A 13,836-nucleotide genomic window follows, 5' to 3' on the forward strand; every position below is an offset into this window, starting at 1 on the left:
TAGCCGAGTTTTAATGGTCACACACTGGATCCTGTCTAGAGACCCAACCTTGATATCTAACACCTGAAATATACCTGGCTGCATGATTAGTCAAAAACACAAGACCATGAAGCTTTGAATTCAGCTTTCAAGATAATGTATGGCTGCAGTTCAGCAACCAGCACTAGGACTGGGAGAGACATTCCTAGAGCCTCTGTACATTTTGCATTCAGTTAATAATTTATTTTTTTGGAGTGGCTGTACATACACGCATACAATTTTAACTCTTCATTTACCCTGAAAGTAGAATGAGTCGTATATTTTGAATATGAGCACAATGCTAATTTATTTCCCACCAAAGCTTTCGTTCATTACATAACACTCTGGATAATGTGATATAGTAATGTCAATGTCTTGACGACCACAGGGGAATTTTTTTCTCACACAGGGAAATAATTCCTCTTGATAATGGTGGAGGAGCAATGACTACATTATGCAAGAATTTAACCCTTCAACTACAATAAACCGTATATTGTGTTTGGTTAGAGAGGCCCCCTGGACCCCCAGTAACAGTGTGCCATAATGTGTGACTAAATTAAAATAAAAAAAGGATCAATTGTTCTTTTTTTCCCAGAAGCAGCACCACTCTTGTCCATGGGCTGAGTGTGGTACTGCAGCTCAATCTAATTCCACTGAAAAGTGCTAAGCTGCAATACCAGATTCAGCCTATAGGCAAGAGAGGCGCTGTTTCTCAAAACAAAAAAGCAGAGCTCTTTTCTTCTCCTGGGCAATTTCTTTAAGCTGAGAATACACATGACATAATTGCTGGTAGACCCTACCAATGTCAATGCCCACAAGTAATCTGTGGTATCATCACTGTCTTCTGATATCTGCTGTTGGGTGAAACAATGGGGGAAATGTATCCTAATGCCAGTCTTGTTCTAGTTTACTGTAGCATGAGATGCACTACCGATGTAGTAGAGTTAACACTCATGCTTTCTGAGATTTCTGAGATGTGTTATCTAAAATAAGCAAACACCTTCAATTGCATTTCAATGGCTTTTGTTTCAAGATAACACGATGATTTAAGAAATTTAGGTTAAGAGTTTGAGTGCTAACCCTGCTACATCTGTAATTTCATTAACAGCCACATGCCTATGAATCATTTTGGTGACTCTCGGCAAGCCCATGAGTGCTAGAATCTGAAAGCTATGCTGGCAGAAGCAATCTTAAAGCTTACTTGATTTTAAAAAAAAAAGTTTGCAAAATGGCTGTGCTTCTTTGTACAATCATAACTGTGAAAAAGCAGTTATGTTTTGATTTCTCAATTTTTTTTCAGCCATATTCTTCCCTGTTTAATCTGCACAGCTAGATGCATTTCACTCAGAAGCAAGGGGCGTCTCCTTCTTATAAAAGTCTGCCAGCACTGTACTGCTGTGACGTCTTTTCCCTTACTTCCCACTATGTTTGTTTTCAGCTCCGGAGCTCACAGAACAGATAAGGAGGGATAAATCACACTTATAGAAAGGCGGGAAGCTCCTGTGATGTTCAGAAGCTGTGTAGAAACAGTTGTTTTATCAGGCTCGTGATCTAGCTCTGACATGCCCCCACTTCATCTGCCACAACATGGATTAAAAGAACCTTTTTTTATTGCCTGACAACAGGGAGTAGACTATAACTTAGTGGCCATGACTTCACAGTTTTTATTTTTAAGTACTCTTTTTTTGTGTGAAAGTATAGTGACTCTTTAAATCTATCAAGCCGAGTAGGCCCCGACTCCTCCTTCGCATGGCCGCAACCACTTTTTACAATAGTGGCAAGCGTGGTGTAAAAGAGAAAAAAATGACAGTATATATTTTCCAACAAATTGGCTCTTTCACAAAAATGTGCATAAATTCTGTGCTAGAAAACTGTGGTAGAAGCCTTAAAAATTTCTCCCAATGACCACTGGGCAGGTACGTTAGATGGAGAATCAGAGCTCCAAACAAAGTAAAATGAGTTCTGTCTTCTGTGTCTGAAAGGCACCTGGGGGAACTGCATCATGGAAGCCCCGGAGAAATTGCCCCTTTTGCTTCTCCAGTAGTCCAGCCTGCTATCAAACATAATATACTGTAAGCGGTAAGGGAGGCAACATAAGACAATAACTGGTCATGGTTTATTTGAATATCACTCCCATCAGACTTTAAACTAAAGCGCAAATTTCATATTGTATTAGGAAATATCTTATCTTGCTCTCTATCACCCCCTGCTGAATCATGCACTATGTAAGACTGGCTAATCAGAGGAATGCTGCTACTGTACATTCCAGCGTAAGCTTCAACCGAGGACAAACAGACTTATGTGTTGCCTTCAGAGGGGGGATTACCACTTTTTTGCGAACCCCTTTAATAGATAGAACATCATGAGTTGCTTCCTATCGGTGACCTGAACCAGAGATGTCCCCCAAATATCTGGATCAACATCCTGCAGAACTGGAAAACCTTCTCAGGACATTCTTTGAAGTCCTGATAGATGGTGGCAAAGTCTTTGATCTCCTATGCAAAACAATAGGATGCACCAAGGAGTTCCCTGCTTCTCGTCAGTGGCTTATTGCCTCCTTATCCTTCAAGGTTTTGTAGTTAGTGGAATGGTGGTGGAGAAGTACAGCCCTGGGTGCTGTCCCACGCGAGGCTGGTCACATGTAGAGTCTCCTGTGGTGACTTGCTGGGGAAAGCAGAGAAGCAGGGATGCTGCTCTGATGTTCTTGTGTGCAGGACCAAAGAGTAGATAAAAGTGGTAGCAATCAAAGCCAACAGTGGTTGGACGTTCAACTGTGGTGAGACATCTTCACATCTTCCCCATAGTGATACCTCAGGGACAGGGCAGCAGATTGATTGCTGGAAGCTGTAGTACACCAGCAGCCAGAGAGTTCAGTTGTGGTGCTAAGAATCAAGTTGGGTGACAGACTACTGCCCAGAGTGTTACACAAGCCAAGCAGAACCATAGAAGTAGAGGTGGACTCTACAATAGCCACAGTAGTGAAGCACTACTGTTGGGGGCAGAGTCAGTGGAAGTTGCCCAGAAATATGGACATACACCACCTCAGCCAACGTTATGACATCTGGTGTGAACTGCGAAGAGTTTTGTTTTGTTGTCACTACTCACTACAGAAGTGTCTCCTGAGGGATGAAGTCAGAGTAAGGCCGGGACTGACCTAGGAGCGATATAGCATTTCTTGACAAGTTATGAACCTCCCTATGAGAACCAACACATGTGAGCTTTATTGTCTGTAGGAATGTTATAGTCGCATAGACACATGTTCTTCGTGACAACCCACCAGTCTTGCATTCATTTTTTTACTCAACACTTAATGGCAACCTGATTGGTTGTCACTGGGAATAACTCTGGTTTTCTTTGCGTTTCTTTTTATATATTCCTCTTAGGGCCTGGAATATGAGGAAATAACGTGTTCCAAAAACGATCCCATTTGTGAATCATTGGTAACTCCATATATATTCATCACTATGGAAGTATGTAATTGCTATCAGTACATACAGAACGGCACCGCCCGCTTGGGAAGATATCATCACGTAACTCGTTGTCATCAAAGCCTTATCTGATAAAACAAGGCGAAACATGGCTGTGTACTATATTACTCAATACAAAGGCATGTAAAAGGCTGGAAGACATGACAGAATGAAATACATAATAAATATAGAAACTCCAGCGATTGTATTGCAAGAAAATGATTTTTTAATTGGTATTGCGGCTGTATACAATGTGATGTTTCGGCCACACATTGGCCTTCATCAGACTTGTGCCGCTTAGTTAAATGAGTGTCCAAGTTGCGGGAGTCAGGATGGGAGTGCAATAGCACTGGATGGAAAGCGCGCTTCACTGATCACATGACACATGCATGGACTTTTAGGCCTCTTAAAGGACTATTGTGTGGTTAATGCCATCTTTTCCAGCCACTCCCCAGGAACCTAGGCATTATGAGCCTCATAGCTCAGGGCATGAGAAATAGGGTTTATTCAGGTACTGTAGTCTGCCTGGGTGCCTTGTTCCAGTTCTGTTTGGCATGGATGCGTCTTGTTTATTTGACCACATCTTCTTGTCCGCTACCCGTCCTGACTTTTACCGGTCTACCATTTACGATTGAACTCTGACTGTCCTGACCTGTGCCTATATGACTACAATTTTGACCTACTACCTTAGTAACATGACCTAGTGTCTGCAACCTACCTATGCACCAGTGGATACTACTCCTGGGGTAGTGACCTGGGAATTCATTGTGCGAAAGCCCAGCTTCCCCAGGTTGAAGAAGACACAATCTCTTAGCACTGCTACCTAGTTTAGGTCTCAGTTTAGGTCCCAGTCAAATCCGCTTGGGTCCAAAACTCCAGGAGGCCTCCTGGACCTGGGCCCACTAAAGGACTTTATGGTTCAGGTATATAGGAATCTGAGCCACAAAAAAAATATGAATATCTCTCTCTCTATATATACTTGTTGACACACTTCTCATACTGTGTTGACACACAAATCTTCACATTGATTGAAGAGCTATAATAAAATTCTCCTACAAAAAGTGCGGCCACCCTCCATTCACTTTTATGGGAGTTCTGAAAATAGACTTGAAACATGATTACAGATATTAGTCACACTAGAATCTCACCTGTAGTCCGTTTTTTCAGGGTTCTTGCCCCTTGTCAGTGGAAAGCAGAGTACTGGTTGGCTAGATGGGTTCCTTCTTTGGCTAATATTCTTCCTTTTGATAGAAAGCAAATTTGCATAAAATTTTTCCCATGAATCATTGCTCATAAGACTTCATACATATGGTGGATCTCCTCAAAGAGAACCTGTCATGTTGTATGTGTAGTCCTAGCTCCCGGCAGCATGTTATAAAGCAGGAGGAGCTGAACAGATTGATATATAGCTTGGTAGGATAGGGGGTAATTAACTAACCACCGGTAGGAATGGGGGTCCCATGTCCCCGTTCTGATGGAGCTGTAGACAGAGCATGCACCCTGCCACTCCATTCATGCTCTAGAGGAGTGCCGGAGTTAGCCGGGTGCAGCACTTGGCTATTTCTGGCAGTCCCATAAAGAATGAATGGAGTGTCAGGGTGCCCGCTCAGCCTACAACTCCATCAGAACGAAGACATGAGACCTCCCGTTATTGGGATCTATGGCGGTCCAAACGCTATTAGTTAACTTTAATTGGAACAACCCCTTTAAATGAATAAAACTGCAGTTATAATCTTGCCTCAAAACTACCGTATATGTCAATATGCTAAGCTTGTTTTGCCCTACATCATGCTGCCTGCAGATCAGACCCGTTAATCAGAACCAGCACCACCAGAAGAAAATTTCCAGAACAGCTACAAATAGATTTCACCTTCACCCTTAAAAAAATGTACAAACAGCCTAGAAATATATCCTTGAAAAAAAAGAGTAATTATCAGCTTCCTCTTTGTCCCGAGTATAGCAGATAATGAACGCCTTGCATACACGCAGATATGCTTGGTGTGTGGCCCAGGAACTGGAATAGTAGTAGTTGGAAGTCTTATGTATCTGAAAGTCTAGATTGCAGCTGCATAACGAGGACTGCGGCCAATGCTGGATGCACAGATTGATATATGGAGAAAAAAAATCTCTTGCCTGGACATTTTTTAAATTGCACAAATATTTATTTTTAAATTTACAAGGTAGCATGCTTTTTATAGGATTCCAGAAATATTCAAGTAATTTAGACTATAAAAATGATGCCTGGTGTCCAGTTTCGGACTGGGGTGCCTAGGGTCCACCAGTAAAATTTATTTTGGGGACTCACCGTGCAGATACATTCAAATATTACCTGCTCACACAGCAGCAAGATACTACCAGATGATTGAATATGGGGGTCCCTGCAGCAACTTTGAGAAGGTAGGTCCTGGGGAGAAGAGGACACTGGTGGCTTTCCTCGGTACCTAGAAGTCTTCTCAGCTCTGATTGTGTCTATAATAATAAACTGGGAAGTTTCTTAATAATCTATCAAGTTTTTTATATGAACATCAGCTGGTTGAGGTGCTGTACATTGGCATATGTGTATGTAGTACCCCTGTGGGCCAGTCCGAGCCTGCTGGTGTCAGACTAAGGCCTCATGCACACGACCGTTGTGTGCATCCGTGGCAGTTGTGCCGTTTTCCTTTTTTTTTCACGGACCCATTGACTTTTAATGGGTCCGTGGAAAAAAAAAAAAAAAACGGAAAATGCACCGTTTTGCAGCCGCATCCGTGATCCGTGTTTCCTGTCCATCAAAAAATTATGACCTGTCCTATTTTTTTGACGGACAACGGTTCACGGACCCATTTAAGTCAATGTGTCCGTGAAAAAACACGGATGCACACAAGATTGGCATCTGCGTCCGTGGCCGTAGGCTACTTTCACACAGACGGATCCGCTGATCCGTCTGCATAAAAGCTTTTTCAGAGCTGAGTTTTCACTTCGTGAAAACTCAGATCCGACAGTATATTCTAACACAGAGGCGTTCCCATAGTGATGGGGACGCTTCTAGTTAGAATATACTTTAAACTGTGTACATGACTGCCCCCTGCTGCCTGGCAGCACCCGATCTCTTACAGGGGGCTGTGATCCGCACAATTAACCCCTCAGGTGCTACACCTGAGGGGTTAATTGTGCGTATCATAGCCCCCTGTAAGAGATCATGTGCTGCCAGGCAGGAGGGGGGCACCCCCCCTCCCCAGTTTTAAATTCATTGGTGGCCAGTGGGCCCCCCCCTCCCTTGTATTTAACACATTGGTGGCCAGTGCGGCCGCCCCCCCCCTCCCTCCCCTGTAGTTATCACATCGGTGGCCAGTGCGGCCAGCCCCCCATCCCTCCCCTGTAGTTATCACATTGGTGGCCAGTGCGGCCGGCCCCTCCCTCCCTCCCCTGTAGTTAACACATTGGTGGCCAGTACGGCCGGACCCCCCTCCCTCCCCTGTAGTACTGTAGATTCATTGGTGGCCAGTGGGCCCCCCCTCCCTCCCCCTCCTAATTAAAACCCCCCCTATCATTGGTGGCAGCGGAGAGTACCGATCGGAGTCCCAGTTTAATCGCTGGGGCTCCGATCGGTAACCATGGCAACCAGGACGCTACTGCAGTCCTGGTTGCCATGGTTACTTAGCAATTTTTAGAAGCATTATACTTACCTGCGAGCTGCGATGTCTGTGCCCGGCCGGGCGCTCCTCCTACTGGTAAGTGACAGGTCGGTGCTATAAGCAATGCGCCGCACAGACCTTTCACTTATCAGTAGGAGGAGCGCCCGGCCGGTCACAGACATCGCAGCTCGCAGGTAAGTATAATGCTTCTAAAAATTGCTAAGCAACCATGGCAACCAGTTGCCATGGTTACCGATCGGAGCCCCAGCGATTAAACGGGGACTCCGATCGGTACTCTCCGCTGCCACCAATGATAGGGGGGGAGATTTGGAGGGGGAGGAAGGGGGGGCCCACTGGCCACCAATGAATCTACAGTACTACAGGGGAGGGAGGGGGGGCCGGCCGCACTGGCCACCAATGTGTTAACTACAAGGGAGGGAGGGGGGGCTGGTCGCACTGGCCACCAATGTCTTAACTACAGGGGAGGGAGGGGGGGGCCGGCCGCACTGGCCACCAATGTGTTAAATACAAGGGAGGGAGGGGGGGCCGCACTGGCCACCATGAGTTAAATACAGGGGAGGGAGGGGGGGGGTCGCACTGGCCACCAATGAGTTAAATACGGGGGGGAGGGTCTGCCCCCTGCTGCCTGGCAGCACCTGCCAGGCAGCAGGGGGCAGTCATGTACACAGTTCTCTTAGTATATTCTAACCTGAAGCGTCCCCATCACCATGGGAAAGCCTCTGTGTTAGAATATACTGTCGGATCTGAGTTTCACGATCTAACTCAAATCCGATGGTATATTCTAACAGAGGCGTTCCCATGGTGATGGGGACGCTTCAAGTTAAAATATACCATCGGATTGGAGAAAACTCCGATCCGATGGTATAAAAGGGACTCCTGACTTTACATTGAAAGTCAATGGGGGACGGATCCATTTGCAATTGCACCATATTGTGTCAACGTCAAACAGATCCGTCCCATTGACTTGCATTGTAATTCAGGACGGATCCGTTTGGCTCCGCACAGCCAGGCGGACACCAAAACGACTTTTTTTTCATGTCCGTGGATCCTCCAAAAATCAAGGAAGACCCACGGACGAAAAAACGGTCACGGATCACGGACCTATGTACCTTGTTTTTGCGGACCTTAAAAAAAAACGGTCGTGTGCATGAGGCCTAACACAGTGGGTCCACACCCAGTGAATAACAAATGCATAGCTATATAGTTAATAAGGTTGAAAAGATAGCCCCAAGATAAGGGTAACATTCCATCCCCACTCCCACGGACTTTGCGATAGGGGGTGCAGAGGTAGCAGTCGCTACCGGGCCTAGGAGCCTGAGGGGGCCCAAAGACCCTTGTGCCAAAGACACCGGTATTATAGAAAGTGCATGCTGGTCAAGTTACACCTCTGGCTGGAGGGAAGGGGTTAGGTCAAGAATTTGACATGGGGGGGGGGGTTCGCCGTTTCAAATTTTTTGCCTCAGGCAGCATGAAAGCTATGTGCTTCCATGCTTCCAAAGCACTGAGAGAAGGGGGGCCCAAGCTGAACTCTTGTACCAGGGCCCATGAGCCTTTAGCTACGCCCCTGCCTGCTCCATATACACCAGAATAGATCCCATCTCCAGAAATATAGTAAACATGACTACGCAACATCTTGCAGCATAGACTTTCATGGGCTCAAATTAAGAAATCCTTGTCCATGATGATGGTAAAACCTTCTTCCTCTAGCCATAGAGGATGCCCCTTCTCATAAGTAAAAGCCCAGTGTGAAATAGAGAACAAAAAGGAAGGATATATTCCATTCCATTTTGTCTAGACCACACTTGTTGTTCTCAAAAGTTTGAGAAGACAGTGGAGTCATCAGGAGGTCACCAATGGTATGTATATCTTCTATTATTTGGAGACCCCTTGTTATCACCCACATTCTTACCAACTCCACATAAGTCATCTCTCCAGCTCACTCCTACAAGAGGATGCTAAAAGATGGGACTCTACGGTGGACATCATGTAATGTCATCTGATCCATATGGCCAGGTGGGCACCTAATAACTGCAGTCATTGCTTGGGATGTGCATTAGATATAGAATAAAGTGCAGAAGACTGATGACTTGTAGACTTTTGTTGGCACAATTCATTTCTCATTTGAGAAGCAAATTCTCTGAATTATGAAAAAAAAAAACATGATTGAAGACCTGCCAAGACTATGTGAGCATGTAAAATATTTGAAGACAAGATGAGCTACTCAGTGTTTACCGTGTGGAAAGACAGTCGGTACAAGTAAACTGTATTTGCATTGTCCTCGTCTATCATGTCACCTGCTGTCACACCGTCTACCTCCAACCTGCAAGAGGAAAAGTGGAGTCAACAACCAGGTGCACCTGGAAGATATCAAGGATTGTCTTGACATACACGTCACCAGTACCTACTGAATGGAGAACACTAGTAACACTGACATGGAAAAGGATTTATTTTAGTTGACAGTAAACTGTACAACTAGTGTCAGGCAGCTGCTAATAAGATCATGGGGTGCTGATCTCTCCAACTGAGATTTTCTCTCCCTCCTATTTGCTTAACTGGGACCAAATCTCACTTCCCAACTGAACAAAGAGACCGTCTCTACACCTAGACACAAAAATCGTCCATCGCAAGGGTTTCAAGATACTTTCCAGGTGGTATAGAGTGCCATCCAAGTACCTTCTCTCATACTGGCTACCTCTCCTCTGTGTTGATGAGCGATAGGGATCAGGGAGCTATCCTTCATATTTTATGGGGGTGCCCTGTGCTACTCAGCTTTTGGATGGAAGTTTGGCAGATTAATTCCAAATTTACAAAACATCTGTCTTCTTCTTGTTACAACCTCAGTGACCGCCACCAATCAGATACTGATTACCTATCCTGTAAGAGAGGTCATCAGTATTCGAAGGTCTGGAAAACCCCTTTAAATACTGTCATCATTAGCTTTGTTTTCAGGAGTTACCTGAATTTCGATCTACTATGGCCTCTTAGAAATCTTCTCCCCTTTTTTTTTCCTCTTTCACTCTTAGGCTAGTTTTCACACCTGTGGTAAGTATGTGTCAGGGGCCGTACCAGCAGAGGAACAGCCTGTCCGGAGTTTACTGATCCAACCTAGCCGGATACCACTGCGTTCACCATTGGAGCCTATTGACTATAATGGGTTTCTGGCATGAGCGCTGGATTTCAGCCAGACCAATACTGGTGCACGCTTACTATCTGTTAAAATCAGCTGGAATACTTTTTTTTGTCTTCTCCTATTAGTTTGAGGTAATCTCTATGCAACTGTCTCACAGTTGATCTATTAGTGTTGATCCATCAGCTGAACTTTCTGCTACACGCTCAGGCTTGTTTGGAGAGAGTTACTTTCTTTAAATACTAAATATTTCTCTTAAATATTTCTCTTTTAAATATCTCTGGCTTCTGCAGTAAGGTTGCTGGTTATAGCTTAGGCTACTTTCACACTAGCGTTCGGAGAGGGTCCGTCTGATGTTTCATCAGACGGATCCGCTCCTATAATGCAGACGTTTTGCATCCGTTCAGAACGGATCCGTCTGCATTATAACTTAGAAAAATTTCTAAGTCTGAAAGTAGCCTGAAGCGGATCCGTTCAGACTTTACATTGAAAGTCAATGGGGGGACGGATCCGCTTGAAGATTGAGCCTATAGTGTCATCTTCAAGCGGATCCTCCCCATTGACTTCCATTATAAGTCTGACGGATCCGCACGCCTCTGCACGGCCAGGCGGACACCCCGGAGCGGAGGCTGAGCGCTGGCAGGCGGAATGCATTCTCAGTAGGATCCGCCTCCACTGAGAATGCATTGGGGCCGACGGCTGCGTTCAGGGCCGCTCGTGAGCCCCTTCAAACGGAGCTCACGAGCGGACACCTGAACGCAGGTGTGAAAGAAGCCTAAAGCGCTATGCATTAAATAAAATTCTGCAATCTTGTATGTTTTCTAGTATTTTATTCGCTGCCTAGTTTGTTTCAGAGCAATTTTGTTTCTTGTACAGTCCTTGCTTCTGAGACTTGTGGTTCGTTTCCTCGTTGTTTGAATCTCTTTTGCCTTTATTCTAGTTCTGCTCTGCTCAGTTAGGTTTCCTTGTCTTGTATAGTTCAAGGGCCCCTCCTGTTCATGTTAGAGTCAGAGTAAGGTTTCCAAAGTGATACCTTTAGGGGCAGGGAGGGGCAGTGGTCTTTGGTGTTAGGGGCAGGGGTTCAGGGATAGATCTAAGGAAGGATTTAGGGGGAATTATTTAGGGTCAGTTTATTGTCTCTGTTTATCGTCTGTCTGCTCCATTACCTGACTGTCATCACCATCCTCCATTTGGGGCCATCATCCATAACCATCACCACCTGTTCCTGTTATCTATTGGTGAGTTTCAATCTTCTTGCATTCCTGTTACCTCCCTGTGGGGGTATATGAGTACTTGGGAGACAATATGAGTACCCATGAATGGCGTAGTTGAAGTCTAATTTTGATGATGTCATTACACTATGTTATACGTAGAGCTGGCCCTTTCATTGAGTCAAGTGACAAACCGTGCTACAGAATATCCAATAAAAGACTAATCTTTGGAGTTCAGGTCATCACTGGAATCACCTTAAACATAACGATTTCATATTGCCTACGTCCTTGCTTGCTTGACAATTGTAAAAAGGAATATAGAAGCTTTATATCTATATTTTGTATACAATATTGCGGTGACTCTTCTAGATAAGTGCACTTGGCTCTTGAGAATTGTCACGCATTGTTCCGCAGTGGTTCAGCTTGACCATAGTTAAGTACTATTGATTTATATCAATTGTCATGGAGAGCTATAAAAATATATGACTTTTACTCAGCAAGAAAAACATTTCCTCTAGCTCTCCTTTGGAAGATTGGCCTGAAGCATTTAACCTATCAGCCAGTGCCAATCGCACAGACTGGAACATGACTTGTAGGATGTGTGAAGAAAGATTACACTACAACACTCAAGTTTGATTTGATTTTAAATTCCTGCTTCCTCAGCGGCGAGATTGTCATGTGTTATGGTTCCTGAAATAATTTTTGCCTTATCGGATTCTGAAACTCCTCCAACAGATGCTCAATGAGGGGAAAGAATGGACGTCTGAAGTGTTTGTAGATGTCTCTGGAATACGAAATTGAAAAGGACTGAAATGATAACTTATTCTCTAGTTTTGGATTGCACCCCAAAACATTTGCCATTCCCTCAGAATTTGGATATTGTCTCCAAGATTACATATGTTCTTCTAGGTCAAGCAAGCTTGCTGCATTGTTCCACCAGCTCAATTACTTCCATGGTTGGTGTCCTGCTCCCTTCACCTGACTCTTCCAGGTCCGCCTCTAGCTCCTCTTATGCTCCTTGCTTCTTGCTTCTTTATTTGCCAGCCTGCACCTAAACTTTGTGTAACTAGCCAATGCTCAGTTTTAGCTGCCCTTAACTTGAACAATAGGTCTATTTGGTTCCTGTAACTGCAAAGTTGTGTTGGGGTTTAGAAGGTCTGCTGGTCCTTCTACTCTTATCATTGTGGCCTTACCTCCTGGAAGATGGTAGTAAACTTTCACTAGTATCCCTACACTATCACCAAGGAAATTTAAGAATCTCTATTAAGACTGAGTTTACATCTGCCAGAGGATCTTTTACGAACAGATTTCATTAAAAATATCAGACAACATAGTCCTGCATGTATTTTGTCTGGTAAAATTCCAGATACTATAACAGAATCTAAACAACCCAATTCTAGTCATTAAGGTCTGTCAGGCACTGTTGCACTAAAGCTACACTGAGTCCCCTGGACACCATCAAGGTATCATCACATGTTGCTGCTCTCTGGGTGGGATAGTAAGGTGTGGTGCACCCCAGTGGGTAATAAGTAGGGAGAGTCAGGGTTAGCAGTAAACCAGGGTGCTTCCTGAGCTGGCTTCTCCAATCTTTTCTCTGGAAGAAGAAGGTTCTGTGCTGAGGAAAGGGCTGAGCTAGCTGTCTTTTGCTTTCTTAGAAAGTGGTACACTGCCCAAAGGGCAACTGGCCCAGAGTTTGTTGTTCAGTTGTCCGGCCACCTCTCTGGTCAAAGGGATAGTGATCCAGAGTCTGTGACAGAGTATAACTGTCTCAGTATCCTCTTCTGGTTACTTGTGCAGTCTGGCAGAGTCTTTCCTACTAAACACTGGTACCTATCTGCAGGCAGCTAGGAGCTCTCACTGCTCCATTTTATACAGTTTCTATCTGATCTACAAACTTCTAGTGGGAAAGGTTCAGCTGGAGATGCACAGCCTAACGGAAAACAATGTTGCAGTTCAAGGCTGCCATAGATTTGCATTGGGCCTCAACACAAGTCAGTGGGAATGACCAAGCAGTTTTCAGTTGTAAACAACCATGTGACAGAGCTAAACTAGACAATCAAAAGTTTGCTGCTTGTGGCTTTTTCTTCCAAAACTCAGCTCTGGATAGTCCCTTATGACAGCAATGGGAAATTACTAGCTTCTCAGTGCACATACTGAAAATCCCCAAAGTCTCTAAGTATGAACTGGCTGTGCATTAACCAAAATAAAACAGTATAGGGGCAAACAACGCCATAAATCACAGTGCAAGTTACCCCCTTACTGCACACTGAAGTAGCGAGTTGATAGCTTTGCATAACAACAAGAGGTGCAAATATCTACAAACGTCCAGTCCAAAGTACCCTTGCTCCAGGGCACTACACTGTAAGTTTCAGTTACGT

This window comes from Bufo bufo, chromosome 5 (genome assembly GCF_905171765.1).
Source record: "Bufo bufo chromosome 5, aBufBuf1.1, whole genome shotgun sequence".
Taxonomy (NCBI): Eukaryota; Metazoa; Chordata; class Amphibia; order Anura; family Bufonidae; genus Bufo; species Bufo bufo.